Here is a 15,372-nt window from a genome sequence, read left to right on the forward strand (position 1 = left end):
ATACAAAAAAGAGCTGCTGTCCATATGAATTATTATTATTATAACATAATTGTTTAGATATTTTTTTTGGTTAGTGACATAATTGTTTATTATATCAAATTTGTCTCACCCCACAATATTACAAAAACCGAGTAGACTGATCTCTTTGCTACCTACTGTGTGTAAATCTTGACCATGGAATCCCATTTTGCCTTCTCAGAATGGGCAATAATGTCTGTGCTAACCCTTCTCTTCCTTATTCTGATTTTGAAGAAATTAAAGAACCCAACTCCAAACCTTCCTCCAGGGCCATGGAAACTGCCTCTCATAGGAAGTATGCACCACTTAATTGGATGTTTACCACACCAGAAAATGAGAGACTTATCAAACAAATATGGACCCATTATCCACCTTAAGCTTGGTGAAGTTACAAATATAGTGATTTCATCTCCTGAAGCTGCTGAACAAGTCCTCAAAACACATGATCTCATCTTTGCCCAAAGGCCTCAATTGAGTTCTACTAAAAGTATCAGCTATGGCTATAAAGACATCACTTTTTCTCCTTATGGAGATTACTGGAGACAGTTGCGAAAAATTTCAACAATAGAGTTGCTGTCTGCAAAGCGTGTCGAGTCTTTCAGATCAGTCAGGGATTAAGAAACATCCAAGCTTATTGACTTAATTTCCTCTACTGAACCAGGTTCAGCTGTAAATATTACCAAGATGATCAGTTCTTTAACTTATGGCATTACTTCAAAAGTAGCCTATGGAAAGGTATGGGAAGGGGAAGATAAAGTTGTAACAGCTATAGAGCAAATGATGTTTGAAGCTGGGCAAGGGATTAGTATTGCTGATGCTTATCCTTCAATCAAATGGCTTGAGATGTTTAGTGGGATAAATAAGAGACTTGAAAAAGTTCACCAGCAACTTGATGAAACAGTCGAGGACATCCTGAGACAACATAGATCCGCTAGAACAAAGATCACTGGATCTTTCACAGATCAGAAAGAAGATCTTGTAGATGTTCTTTTGAATCTGCAAGAAAAAGGGGACCTTCAAATTCCTTTGAGTGATGACACCATCAAAGCACTTATCGTGGTTAGTGTCCTTTAATGTATTATGTTGAATATATTATAAAGTTTTAGAGGTATAATTATGATGATGGCTGCAAAAATTCTTTTGTTGTTCTTGTATTCTAGGTATATATAGATTGAAATAAGACTTGTAGGTTAGGAAACACAAATAATTTTTAGGAAACAATACAACGGCTATGGAACATATAAGATTAAAAGTAGGGAAAACCAAATGCAAAACATAATCAAACCAGAACACATCAATTTTTATGCTATGTCCAACAAGATACTAAATGCAAAAATTAACACTTAAACTTTTATAAGAAGGTCTAGCTCTCTGTGTTCTTACTTTTGCTGTTCTATTCATCACAATAGATATGATGTGTTAGGTTAGAATTTTAAAACAACTGTTTATCACAATTTCGCATGAAAATCAATTAATATCTAGCAGTTATAGCTCTCAGAAATTAATAACTATCGGCTCGAATTTTTAGTTCAATCAGTTCTATGACATGGTATCAGAGGCTCTAGGACCAAACAGTCCAGAGTTCCAGTCAAGTTAACCCAATTACATGTTTAAAGATGGCTGATATCTCCCAAGAAAAAAAAATTCCCAAACAGATTATAACCCTAGTTTCAATTATTGGGACTCCAAAGCTAGAACCATATCATCACCCAATAACTCAGATTGATCCACACACAAATCATTCAAACTCCTTTAATCCCTGAAAAACAAATGAAATACTCGAGAATTAAGTAAAATTTCTAGCTTCTGAGAACTCGAGCAAGAAAGTCCAGACAGAAAATTGGGATATCACTGTGATAGATGGAGAAATTTTAGAGTAGATTGGGAGTAATACTCCCAACCAATGAATTCACAACACATTCATATATAGTTTTTTTTTTCCACCACATGTAGTGGGATTCAAACCATTTTGATTGGTCTGGAGTATTACTCCTGGTGTAAAATTTCTCGTGATAGAAGAAAAATGAGGATTTTAATTAGGACATCAAATTTGAATATAAAGACTACCTTAGAAGGATTTGATTGAACCAAATATAGAAATACATACTTTTCTCTCAATGATTGTTGGAAATATACCCCTCTCTTAAAATTATGTATCATAATTGAGACTTTAATAAATATAAGTTTATCTTTTAACATGGCGGAGTCAGACAGGACCGCCCCGCCCGTCGGAAACTTAGCAGCTCGCTCTTGAATGACATAATTTTTTATTTATTTTTTCCATCTCTCAACTAAACTTGTAAAATAATATAAAAACATAGTTACAAATGAGTGTTCACTACACCATAAAACCCCTAATGCAACCAAGTGAAATTGTTGGCTTAGACCCCTTTTTGAGTTGCAGTAGGCCAAAAATAGGTCAAACGCAACAGAAATCCAATTGTTGCGGATACTCCTGTAGCATTATTTGCTAATGCAACAATTTGTAAATAATAGCAACAATTTAGAATTGTTGGATATTTTTTAATTAGTTGCAACAAATTATGAAAGAAGCAACAAATTTAAATAATAATCCAACATGTTATTATTGTTGCATTAAATCAAATGCAACTAATTTATTTAAATTTTGCAACAATTTTAATAGTTTCCGCAACATGAATATTGCTTTTAATGCAACATTTAGATTTCAATCAACAAATTTTATGATTTTTTTGCAACGATTTTAATTCGAATTTGCAACATTATTAATTGAAATTGCAACAATCTGCAACATATTTATTAATTGAAATTGCAACAATCTGCAACATATTTATTAATCATGCAACAATTTTAACTGAATCTGCAACATTTATAATTTAATTTTTGCAACAATTATAATCTGTATCTTTTTGTTGCATTTCTTTTGAATAATTTAAACTTGTAATAAATGCAAATTTTGACTAATTTTGGAAAGTGTAATATAAAATATAATAAATATAATTCTAAACAATGATCCAAAACATACACAATCTCTTACAAAATAAAATAGAGTATCATAATATGTCCAATACATAGTTTTCAAATTCCTTCATTCATATCACTCGTTATCTTCTCCATCATCATCCTGTACAAGAATTTACGTATAACTCATGTGAATTGCAAATTCTCATTATGAAATTATGTTACAATGAGAATGATTTGATAAATTGATTAAGAGCTTCAAGACCTTATGATAAAGCTTCTTTTGCCTCCTTAATTGATTGTTGTAAGCCGTATATCCCTAATATTTGTTGCTCATTTAATGGCTCTATTTGGCTAACTATTATCTGCAATAATAATAATAATAATAATAAATAATAATAATAATAATAAATGAGTAGAAACTAAAAGAAGCGATGAAAACAAAATGATAAAATGTATGGTTGTATTAACGGACATCAACTTTATAGGATTGATGCCTAACTCTACCCATTTCTAGAAACTTTCACGGCATCTCGTCATTCAATCGAACTTGTCAACTTTGGACCTGTGATACTCTTATTTTCTTTTGACACACTTCAAATTTGATCGGCTATGCAATCTTGTATTTTATTTGAAGTTTGCCAAACAATAAATAAAAAACTTATAGGTCCAAAATTGACAAGTTCAAGATATGAACAATACAAATACAAAGATTATAAATTAAGGTGTAATATATGCAAATATAAATAAATACATGGTGTCAAAAATTAAAACAGTAGCATCTATATACCACCCCATCTTAACTTATTCAGTGATGCTCTTCCACCCATCACGCATACTCCATGTCAAATACAGTAGCATCTATATACCACCCCATCTTAATAATAATCCTTCATTTTACAAACCCAATAAATAAGAAAGATATCATACCTGAATTTATGTTTGCTATACCTACAGGAAGACCTTGATCTCCACCCATTAAACCTCCTCCTCCAAAGAAAACCCCCTAATTACATTAATTAATAGGTTACATTTCTTAAACTTGTTTTCAACGATAATTAGGTTCATTTAACAACAAAATTAAACTTACTTGAGATCTGGCTCTTTGAAGCTCTTGTTCAAGTTGAGTTAGCCTAATCCTACTTGACTCTAGTTGCTGAACATAAGCCTATAATTACAAAATAACAAAAATAAGCAAAAACCAATTATTTATAAAATAAAATTGGACAGACAGAATCACACAAACAGACCTTTTTTCTTAGCCTGCTTTTCCCTGCTGCTTCTCTATTCTGAGCAAGTCTCCTTAATGTTTGTAAATAAATTCTCTTTTAATTATTATTTACCCTTTAACATAACAATAACCTACTTCAAATCATACTCCAAAGCGTCAAAATCATACTCCAACATTTCAATATAATGCAAACGAATGAGGGACTCATTAAAACATGGATTCAAAACGCCTACCTCACCAGGAAACATGGCAGAAAGAACAACTAAGAATAAAGGTTCCATAGCTTTGATTGTGTGAGTAAATGAAACAGCCAATCACTGGTCATTCAATATTTGTAAACAGCTACTAAATTTAATTTCAAGAATTTGTACCAGAATTAATCAATCCTCAATAACAACAGAAAAAAAAGGAGAGAAAAGAAGTAGTAACGTACCCTGGAATTTCCAAAAATAGGGAGAAATCATCATGACTATTTTTCTTGCAACAACTCCACTCTTTCATTCCATCAAGGATTTCATTATCAAACGATTAAGATAAAAGAAGCAGTTCCATTTATCTCGGATCCAACCAACGTTTTAAGATAAAAGAAGCAGTTCCATTTATCTCGGATCCAACCAATGTATATTCTCATAAATAGTAAAAGAAATCATATCATATTGAAAATACACAAAAGGAACCAAGTCTTTGCTGTCAATGGTTAAAAGAGGGTTTTCCTTAAAGGTAAACAAGTTCCTTAGCCAATAGTTCAATCAAGTACCTCAACATATGAACTTTATAACACTTCTCACTACATTCGACAAAGCAGTTGAAACAAGCACAAAAACAAACAGATTGTCCAACAAACAATTGCCATTCAAGATTTTATTATCAGGGACCTACATAAATTTCAGGGTGATTAAAAGGAGGGAAATAAGATAAAGATATACCAAAATCTAGACTCCTGCTTGTTTCAATGGAATAGTTTATTTTGGAAAATATTTCCGAGGAAAATATTTTCATTGCTTGGCTTCAACATGTATAAATGAGTTTTCCCTTGGAAACAACAATTCAATGTTCCATAGTAATTGCTTTGATTCAAAGAATACGAAATAATTTCTCATTTTCAAAAGGGATTAATTTTCCATTGTTTTCAGTTTCAGGTCACTACTGCACTTTTCTTCATCTTTAATCACCCGACCCATTGAATTGGTCATATGTTAACTCACTTTCTTCTCTTTATTTCGGTTTCACCAGTATTCAAAATCTGTGCCTACTTTCCTTTTCTCCCAATTCAAGGCTCCCAAGACTCCGGCAGTCAGTTCCATTTCTGATTAGCCCTGAATCATTTTAAAAATTAAAATCTTCTGGTGAGGTGATTAAAAGAGCAAGGGAAAAGCAAGAATAACAGAGGCGAGAGTAAGTACATACCGTCTCGAGAAAAGTGACAGCAGCTTTGCGAGCGTCGGGAGTGGAGTTCCAGTTGAGAGCTGCAACAATGGCTCTAGCCACATTGTTTGTATGTTAGTGTCCACCACTATCAAATCCTTCTTGCTCTTTCCTTACTTTACCAAAAGCAACCCATGAATACAGAATACATGTATGTAAACAGAATTGTATTGAAATTTATTGGACTTTCATCACCGCACTCTTTCTTCCTCTACATGGAAGCAGTACAGTTCACAAAGTAAAGGGGAAAATGGATGATTTGTTACAACTTAGAGAGCATTTAAACAGTTCACAAAAGAAAATGACCCTCTAAAAAATGCTCAACATCAGTGAAGCAAGAAGCTTCAAGCCAGACAACAAGTTTGAGGGTCTCAAAGGACTGTCTGCAAGAAAATCAACAGCAGCCAAGCATTCCTTCACGGAACCAAGAAAAAAAACAACAAAAATCAACGAATGCAAGTCTGAATCAGAGCCAACAAAATCGATTTCACGGCATGAATAATCAACACCAAACAACCAGCAAATAGCCATCTCTAAATCGAACAAACATAGAAAACACCCATCTCAAACCAAAGACACATAATACCCTTTACGCCTCTAGGAATTCTTAGAACTAGTAAAAACCAGAAGATAAATCGAGGTCGGAGAAGGCAATATAGAGAGAGAGCAAAAAACCTCAAAACTCACCTTTCCATGTGGATTATAGACCGATCGAGCCTCCTCAAGGACTCAAAACACATCATCAGAGGCGGAATAGCCGCCGCCGTCGTTCTTCATCGGAGGCGAAAACCATCCCCGCCGGAACTTGTCCGATGAGACCTCCTAAGGTCTTGAAACTGAGCGAGAAACCATAGAAGACGACTAGCCCAAGAGAGGATAAACAGGAGCCAAATCGGAGAGAAAGGGGGTCAGAATCCATGGAGCCAAAGAGAGAATATCCATCGCAACCTCCAAAGAGAGGGATGAGGAAAAAATGAACCGCCCCCAAATCCAAATGGTTTTGAGATCTGGAATTAAAATTAGGGAAAAGTTTTTATTCATTCGCTCGATTACTAAATTATACAGTTAGGTCCTTTGGTGTTATAATTTCTCTTTTAATTTATTCTAACATTTCAATTTAGTCCCCAATCTCCTAATTTGAGTAATTATTCTTTAATTTATTCTCCTTTTATTTTCGTACTTATTTTCATTTTAAGAATAAACCGAAAATTAAACGATTAAGTGTTCAATATCCGTCGAATAATTGAAAATTCATCAATAACTCGGATAATCAATTGGTTTTCAATATGAAATTTTATTATTTATTATTTCGACCATAAAAATTAATCACATATAACCAATCTCGATTCTTATTAAAATTACACGTAAAAAAATAAACTGATTAAACCCAAATATATTACCTTGGGTTGAATTCAAAATATTGTATAATCTAATATCAAATTATATAATAATATTTATTTTATTTTTAAAGAAATTAATTTTGGTGAACAAATTCAAATTAATTTATGCACAATACCATAGAAAGTTCAAAAAAAAAAATTCGTACAAAATTTTTAATTTTTTTTGGAAGCTTATATATTACTAAAAATTAATATTGTATATGGTATATTATTCCCAAAAATTAACATTATATAATTGTTCTCAAAAATTAAGATTATATAATTTTGTCCAAAAATCAATACTTAATATTTATATATTAATAAAATAATAGATATTTTTATTGCAACAATATATATTTGTTAGTTTTGCTTTATTTTTGTTGCATTGTATCGCTCAAATGTGATTGCAACAATTATAATTTTGTTGTTTTTCTCGGTTTTATGTTATTTTAGTAACAATTTAAACAAATTGTTGAATTAGCTTATTCTAAAGCAACATGTCAAGCAACAATTAAATACATTTGTTGCATAATTTTTTATCATTTTGCTAATTTGAAGTTTAATGCAACAAAAATGCAACATTATAGAAATACATCAAAATATACTCATTTAATGCATCAATTTGCAAGCAACAAATTCAAATTTGGTTGCAGTAGGGGTTTTATGGTATAGTGTTCCTTTTTATAATTGAACACCTTGTCATTTATAAATATATATAATTCTTAAAGAAAAAGTGATTATTATAGATTTGTTCAATTCAATATTTGACAAAGCTAATAAAATATATATTTATAGTTCACAAAATACATGATCCCTTTTACCTTAAGTATTCCGTGATGTACATTCTAAAAAGTTGGTACATGATAGGAAGTTAGTTTCCCCCTAATGTATACTTTAGAAAGTTGGTTTCACATGAGGTTAACTTTAGTAAGTTGGTTTCCCAGAGATGCACTTTATGAAGTTAGTTTCCCTCGAGGTTCACCTTAAGAAGTTGGTTTCGCGTGGCTTATCATTCTATTTCTGACTTTGTGGACTATATCATGTAATTAACACAACTTTGGAATGTGCCTTGCCACTGCATCAAACCATCTTACCTATAAAAAATAGGGTAAATAATTTATTAGTCTGTACATTATCTAAGAATGTATTATTAAATTATGAGTACTAAATAACTAAATAAATCAACAAATATAGGATCTATTCACTTATATACAAAAAAAAAAAAAATTAACTAAAATTGATACGTGTAATATGTTAATGGACCAATTGAACTAAAAGTTTAAGTTGATAGTTAATGTTCAAAAATAATTTTTATTATTATCTCTTGTACATCTATCACACGAATTCCTTTTGATATAGCATGTTTTAATATCATGTCAAAGAACCAATTGAACTAAAAACGTAAGCCCATAGTTGAGGCTTGAGAATAACTTTTATTATTATCTCTCACATAAGATACAATATTGTCGGTTTTCACACATGTGTACATAATTGTCTTTATTTATTTATTTATTTTTGCTTCCTTCAGTCATCTTTGATATTTAATTAAAATTTTCAACACATATTTGTGGGGACACAAGTCTACTCTAATGAATTCTGATTTTAATTCAGGCTATATTTTCTGCTGGTGTTGATACTTCGGCTACAACGTTAGAATGGACAATGTCTGAACTAATAAAAAACCCTAAAGTAATGAAAAATGCACAAACAGAAGTAAGAGAAAAATACATTCGCTACAAGAAAATAAAGAGTTAATGACTGATTTTAACTACTGAATTAAATTCAGTCCGTATTTAACTACTAATGTTAGTAGTTAATGAAGATGTTGGTGGCAAAAGCTGGCCCCAAATTAAAGACTATTTTCTAGACTTGCAGACTACTCCTTATGTTGTTAAATAAAAAAAACAAATTAAAAAAAGCAAATAAAAAGAAGAAGTATTACTTCTCTCCATTATTACAGCTGTCATCTCGTTTGGGGATTCTCACTTTATCTTTTCTAGTTCGTTCTCTTTCTTTTTGTTCTTGTTCGTTTTCTTTTTACATTTTTGTTATTTCTTCCTTCTTTGGCCATCTATCCTTACACCATTTCCTCCTTGTTCATCCATTTCTTATTAATTCCCGTCCTTTTTTTTGTGTAATTTCGCAATGGAGATCAACAGAGAAATAGAACGACGAGGCTTAAAGGGTTGATATCCACGCAAGGAGAAGCTACCGACGAGGCTTAAGGGGTTGATATTTTGCAATGGAGATTTCCGATGACAGAAGGTGAGGCATCTACACCACTACTCTTCGATTCAGACATGGTATTAGTTTTTCCTTTTATTTTGTGTTTTAGATCTGGTAAACATTTAGGTTTACATGGCTTAGTTAACATTTAGGGTTTAGGGTTTTCAGAGTAAGTATTATTTTCATCTTATTATTTGGGTGTTTTTTGGTCTTAGATGTTCTTTCCCTCTCCTCTTTCAATTTCTGATATTTTTCTTTGTTCTTATAGATTGTGTTCTTTTTCCTTTTTTTTTTTATTATTGATTGTGTTGTTAGGCCTCTCGAATCTAAAGCAGTTCAGAGTATGATTACAAAAGACTTCTCAAACAACACTTGAAGCATCTTTAGGGAATCGATTCCAGATCTGCATTTGCCGCTTTGAATTTCGATCTGGCTCAAGCTGTTGAATTTGTGAAATGGAGCCTTTGGTGTTGAGGTGATTAGGTAATTCATTTCTAAATTTGAAGTGTTATTCTCATTCTTTTGATTATTTATATTTCAATTTGCACAAGTTAATACCACTGTTCTTGGTTTATGCAAGTAAAGACATTTAGCTTCTATGACAACTTTCCTTCCTTTTTTACACAGCAATCTTAAGATTCTTCTTTTACTTTGGTTTCCATGTTAATGGCACTATGTTTAAGTGATAAATGAATCCTTTGAATGGTAGCTTCAATCAGGTAATCTATGTGTTCTTTTGCCAGTCCTGACCTTATAACTGAAACTCAATTGGTTGCATTTGACATTCTTGAATCTTGTATAAATGCTTGCTGTGATTTGTACGAGCTTTCTTTCTCTGATTGCATATGTTTTTCTTTTCTATTTGCAGCTGATTGGGATATACTGAAACTGGTTCTATTGTTTCTTATTTGAGGTCCTCAGAATGTTCATACCACTAATTTCTTCTGCAGTATTTGGAAATAATAGAGTGTGCCTTCTACTATTGAAACCTAGATTACCATAATAGGTTTGAATTTATCATTTAATATCTTTGTTCACTTGAATATTATATTTATGTCATTTCATTAATGTTTCCATACAGATCATGTTAGTGTGAGTTTTGCTAGGAGAGGTGGGCCTAGAGGCCAGAATGTGAATAAAGGTTTGTTCCATTACGACTTCATCATTCGGTTAGGACCTCTCTCTCTCTCAGGACTTGTACTATCAGGGAGAGGATTATGCAAACGGTTGTTTTGTTCCTCTCTTATATCGTGCTAACACCCTTAATGCTAGGTTTTGAACTTATCATAGTTGCCAAGCGTCTTGCCCTACTGGACTCAAATGTAGGCCAGAGATCTGACTTAGAAAAAGAAACTAAACACGACCCATTCTGCCTAGCCGGATGGTGAGAGAGGACCCGTAAAGGGATGTTTCATAGCCCCTGTTTTTGACTTAGCTAGACGACAGAGTCCCGCTTGTCTTTTTAAGTTTTTATCAAATTATCATCATCTAGATGCAATGATGCGTGCTTTTTGAGTGACCCTGTAAGGCAACTCGACTGGCGGAGGAGAAACAATGGGACTTGGATGTGGTCAATCTGGAATAACCAGTTGACCGAGTGGAGGCTTTCCGCGAACTGAGTTGGAAGTCAGATGAGTTGGCGCGACGGTTAAGGCAGCTAGTTAAAAAAGAGCTATTTAATCTCCCCACTCTTTGTTTTCACTTTTTAGAAAGAAAAATTGTTATTACAGAATACTCAGCTCTGATATTGATAAATTGTTACATTGATAATTAGAGAGATGATTCATGAATGTACTCATTTGGGAATTATCTTTTCTTAGAAAGACTCAGCTCTAATATTTGACAATTAACAGATTTGATGTTGTGACAGCTCTCGTGTTTCATGATGTTGTGTAACTATGTTCATTTACTTTCAAAACACATGGATCTGTATATCATTGTTATAGTTATTTCATTTATGTTAAGCATGACTTGATATTGTTCTTTGTGTTGTGCCCAACGACTAACTTTCAAAAGCCCATAGATATAAGTATGGGAATCCAATTCCATGATTCTTGTAAATCTTGAGTTGGCAAGTGGTGCTTACAAGCTTTTTCCAGAAGGTGCCACTGTTTGACTTTGCTAAAATATGGCTTCTTGTTTTACATTTCCTTTTGTAGTAGACTATATTGACAGAACTTCATATTGAAGGTCCCTAAACTGTCAAAACAGGGCATAAACAAACAATTTAGTGCTTAACAGATCTTGCTAGACCTATTTTCTAGGTTCATTTGGTTAAAACTACATTTTTTTTTATTATTCAAGTGTTTTGAAATTTGCTTTTATAAGTAATTATTTAAGCATCTTAAGTCATACCTTATGTGATATATGTACTAACTGTATGTTGCGTTTCCATCTTAGTGATCATTAGCTTTGTCTTTTGTTAATGCTAATGTGTTATGTGTTCCGGTATCACTAAGTTTATGCTACTTTATAGATAAACTATAAAAACCTTAATGTAAAAAATACATTTTGAGAATGAATAATTTTCTTTAACTGAATTAAATATAAGTAATTTATGAAACAACGATATGGTTTCTGGTATTTGGTAATCCAGTTCCAGTGGGTAATATGAAAAAACCCGTAAAGAGGAATCAAATGGCATTGCGTGTTGACTTTTTCAATGTTGAATAAAAGGTCAATTTTGGTATTACGCCAAGTCTTAATTTTCCTAACGTAGGTTGCTTCCCCGTTGTGACACACAAAATCCCATTCAAATCTCCATTTGTTGATTATTCACTATAAATACCATACCATACCATTTCTTCAAACCCAACATTCATTTTGATTTTCTTCTGTCTACTTACAAAAATGGTGCTATAAAAAATTGCTTCACAATCTGATGTCTCTATTCATTCCACATTTGCCTCTCGCTACGTACGAGAATCACTCCCAAGGTATAGTTTCTTTCTGTCCTGTTCTGTTCTGTTGTTGAATATTCTAATTGGTATGCGGTTGGTTCAGGTATAGGATGCTAGAGAACTCGATACCAAAGGAGGCAGCTTTTCAGATCATAAACGATGAGCTTATGCTAGATGGGAAAGGTATAAATTCACTGCAGACATTTTTCATTTTTAACTGGCTAAGAGGTTAAGAGGGCGAGCCTTGGCGCAACGGTAAAACGTTGTTGCCGTGTGACCAGAGGTCACGGGTTCGAGTCTTAGGAGAGGCCTCTTGCCAATTAAATTGGCAAGGGAAGGCTTGCCCCCAATACACCCTTGTGGTGGGACCCCTCCCCGGACCCTCGCTCAGCGGGGACGCGTAATGCGACCGGGCCGCCCTTTAACTGGCTAAGAGGTTAACATCAAATGTGACTACTGCCTAAGGGTATTAATCACTTGAGACATTTAATTAAAATGTTTTAGTGCATTGAATGGATTGATATAAAGTAGTGTCTCATGTTTAATGATCAAATATAAGTTTTTTTTTATATGATGTTGATGCCTGTAGTTAGCAACAATCTTTGAATCTTATGATACTTTATAGAACATGTATAGTTTCAGGCCAGGAACAAAATAGACAACTCACATACATATAATTTATTGTTAATAATTCTTGAATTCTGTTTTTGTTTTCATCAGGCCCTCTTTTGAACAAATTTGCAGTTCCTGTCTCACTCGGGCCTTGTTACGAAACTTGAAAAATCTAAACTGGCATGCATATGGATGTAGATTACAGTGTTGACCTTACTAACATGTTTTGTAGATTACAATGGAATTGAATGTTAATTTCAATATTCTAGTCATTAATCATTACGTATGTATGTTTTAGTTATTATTTTACTGCAAGTGAACTCTCTTCGATCCAAATTTAATTTTCTATTTTTTCCAAAATATTATTTTAAAATAAAAAAGATTCAGTTTAGCGACGGAAACTTAGTCGCAATTAATTAAATTCCGTAAAAAACCAGAATTGGGAATATTCGCAGAGCACAGTTAGCAACTATATTTTGTGGGTTAGACTACAAATTTAGTCCGTAATTTAGCGACGAAAGTTTGCGACTGAGTAGCATTGGTCGCAAAGTTTACGACTAAATCGTAAAAATAGTCATTAACGAGTTACCAACTAGCGAGTTACTGACTGAATAAATTCCGTTTAACTCATGAAATTCAGTCAGTAACTACATTTAGGGACTGAATTGGGACTGAATTTTCGGTCCCTAACTAGTGTTTTTCTTGTAGTGATTGCTAAAGGAAGAGTAGATGAAGCAGAATTACATGAATTAAAGTACCTAAAGTTAGTAATTAAAGAAAGCTTCAGGCTACATCCTCCTGTTCCATTGTTGATTCCAAGAGAATGTGCAAAGAGTTGTGTGATTGATGGATATGATATTCCAGCCAAATCTAGAATCATGGTTAATGCCTGGGCAATGGGACGAGATCCAAAATATTGGGATGATCCGGAGCAATTTAAACCAGAGAGATTTATTGATAGTTTAATGGATTTTAGAGGAAATAGTAATTTTGAATACCTTCCATTTGGTGCTGGAAGGAGAAGTTGTCCTGGAATATTATTTGGGTTAGCTAATGTTGATCTTCAACTTGCCAAATTGTTATATCATTTTGACTGGAAACCTGTTGATGCTATCAAGTCAAAAGATCTTTATATGACCGAAGAGATGGTGTTACTACGAAAAGGAAATTTAATCTCTGCCTCATTCCTACTGTGTACCATCCTCCTACTAGTTAGATAATATGTGTTAATTAGTCTCCTATACGCTTTTATCATATTTAATGTATCCCTCTGGTTAAATAGTACTGTTTGTGCTTAATTTATTTGCATTTTTGTTAGGATTAAATATAAATAAGATGATGTATTGTTGATATTAATAAATTATTAACTTTATTGTTGTTATATTAGATTTTATATAATTTGACTAGAAAAATCTATTTTGTGAAAAACTTGTTCAATATTTTTTGTATTCAAAATAGTTTGGATTAGTCTAGCCAGCTACAATTACTTAGTCGCATATTTGTAAGTGTTAAGAAAAAAAAATCTAGAAAAAGTGTTTTAAAGGTGTTTTGGATTAGTTGTCACTCTAAGAGCAAAAAAAATAAAATAATACTCCACATTAACACATTATTTATTGTCAATTACTAACTCGTTAATATATACTATATATATAATAGCGGAAGCAAAAAGAAATGAGGATAAGTGTTTTAGAAGCATTTCTGATGATTTGTCAACGTAGTAAAAAATCAAAATTAAAAAAATTTAATTAATTAATTTTTTAAATGGAAGCTGGGACATGATCATCAGCCAAAGCAAAACATTCCAGCTATGCTGGCACCCCTTACCCTTGCACAAAATAAAAATATTTACAGAGAAAGAGTTAACCTGAACGTAAATGCGCTACATTACAAAGGTCATCAAACATAAAGGATTGGTGAAAACAAGAGGCCCAAGGCCACCATATAATATCAGTGGCCAAGGCACCAAATCGAGCCAAGGCATGGGCCGCCTAGTATGCGTGATTGTGACATGCATTAGAGAGCAGAGACACAAACAGTTCAGCCAAGCTTGGCGGACTGACCATGGTACCAAAGTCGAGCGTTGACATAGCATACAGACAACCAAATACGAGCTCGATTCTGCCTATAGATAATGCCATTCTTTCTCCCATGCCATTTCAACAGTAAAAATTGTGGCCCTAAAATCAGCAATATGCGCATAATTGGTGCCAATTGGAAAGGCGAAGCAACCTTCGTGTGAAGCCTCTATCACTGCGGAAAACACCCCCGCAACCAGCCCTTCCAAGCGACCAAGTTAATGGTTCACCCACCTTGACCAAACGGATGTTCACCCACCTTCGATTTGAGAGGGGATGACAAGGGACGAACGTGTCAACAGAGGCAACAGAGATTTTATAAATAAACTGTTGGCTATTAATCTGTATTTTAGTTAGCAATTAATTTATATATAATGTCCATGTCAACCCTCCTCATAATATATATATAAAAATAAAAGTAAAATAGGGCCATGATCCTCACATTAAGCAAAAGTCAGAATGTAAACATAGAAATATTATTATTATTATTACAGACGTACACATACAAACAACATCTGTAGTTGAAGTCAATTATTACTTTTAAAAGAAACAAACAAGTAATATAT

The 15,372-nt window shown here is 33.0% G+C and overlaps 2 long non-coding RNA genes and 1 pseudogene across 6 annotated transcripts; 2 read left to right on the forward strand and 1 right to left on the reverse strand.

Moving 5' to 3' along the window:
• Nucleotides 1-174: 174 nt before the first annotated feature.
• Nucleotides 175-13,947, forward strand: LOC136216610 (cytochrome P450 71D445-like; annotated as a pseudogene).
• LOC136220690 (uncharacterized) lies at nucleotides 3,018-6,608 on the reverse strand. Of its 3 annotated transcripts, none has more exons than XR_010684675.1 (7): nucleotides 6,302-6,608; nucleotides 5,597-5,669; nucleotides 4,209-5,505; nucleotides 4,049-4,126; nucleotides 3,889-3,964; nucleotides 3,224-3,323; nucleotides 3,018-3,121 (listed from the first exon to the last, which is right to left on the reverse strand). It is a non-coding gene; the product is annotated as an uncharacterized lncRNA (long non-coding RNA). The 3 variants fall into 3 exon arrangements; XR_010684676.1 differs by having other exon boundaries at nucleotides 5,597-5,726; XR_010684670.1 differs by having other exon boundaries at nucleotides 5,597-5,730.
• On the forward strand, nucleotides 8,941-13,057 carry LOC136220676 (uncharacterized). 3 transcript variants are annotated; one of them, XR_010684667.1, is made up of 5 exons: nucleotides 8,941-9,296; nucleotides 9,535-9,702; nucleotides 10,301-12,155; nucleotides 12,223-12,302; nucleotides 12,840-13,057. It is a non-coding gene; the product is annotated as an uncharacterized lncRNA (long non-coding RNA). The 3 variants fall into 3 exon arrangements; XR_010684668.1 differs by having other exon boundaries at nucleotides 8,941-9,258; nucleotides 10,088-12,155; XR_010684665.1 differs by having other exon boundaries at nucleotides 8,941-9,258.
• Nucleotides 13,948-15,372: the final 1,425 nt, after the last annotated feature.

This window comes from Euphorbia lathyris, chromosome 1 (genome assembly GCF_963576675.1).
Source record: "Euphorbia lathyris chromosome 1, ddEupLath1.1, whole genome shotgun sequence".
NCBI lineage: Eukaryota > Viridiplantae > Streptophyta > Magnoliopsida > Malpighiales > Euphorbiaceae > Euphorbia > Euphorbia lathyris.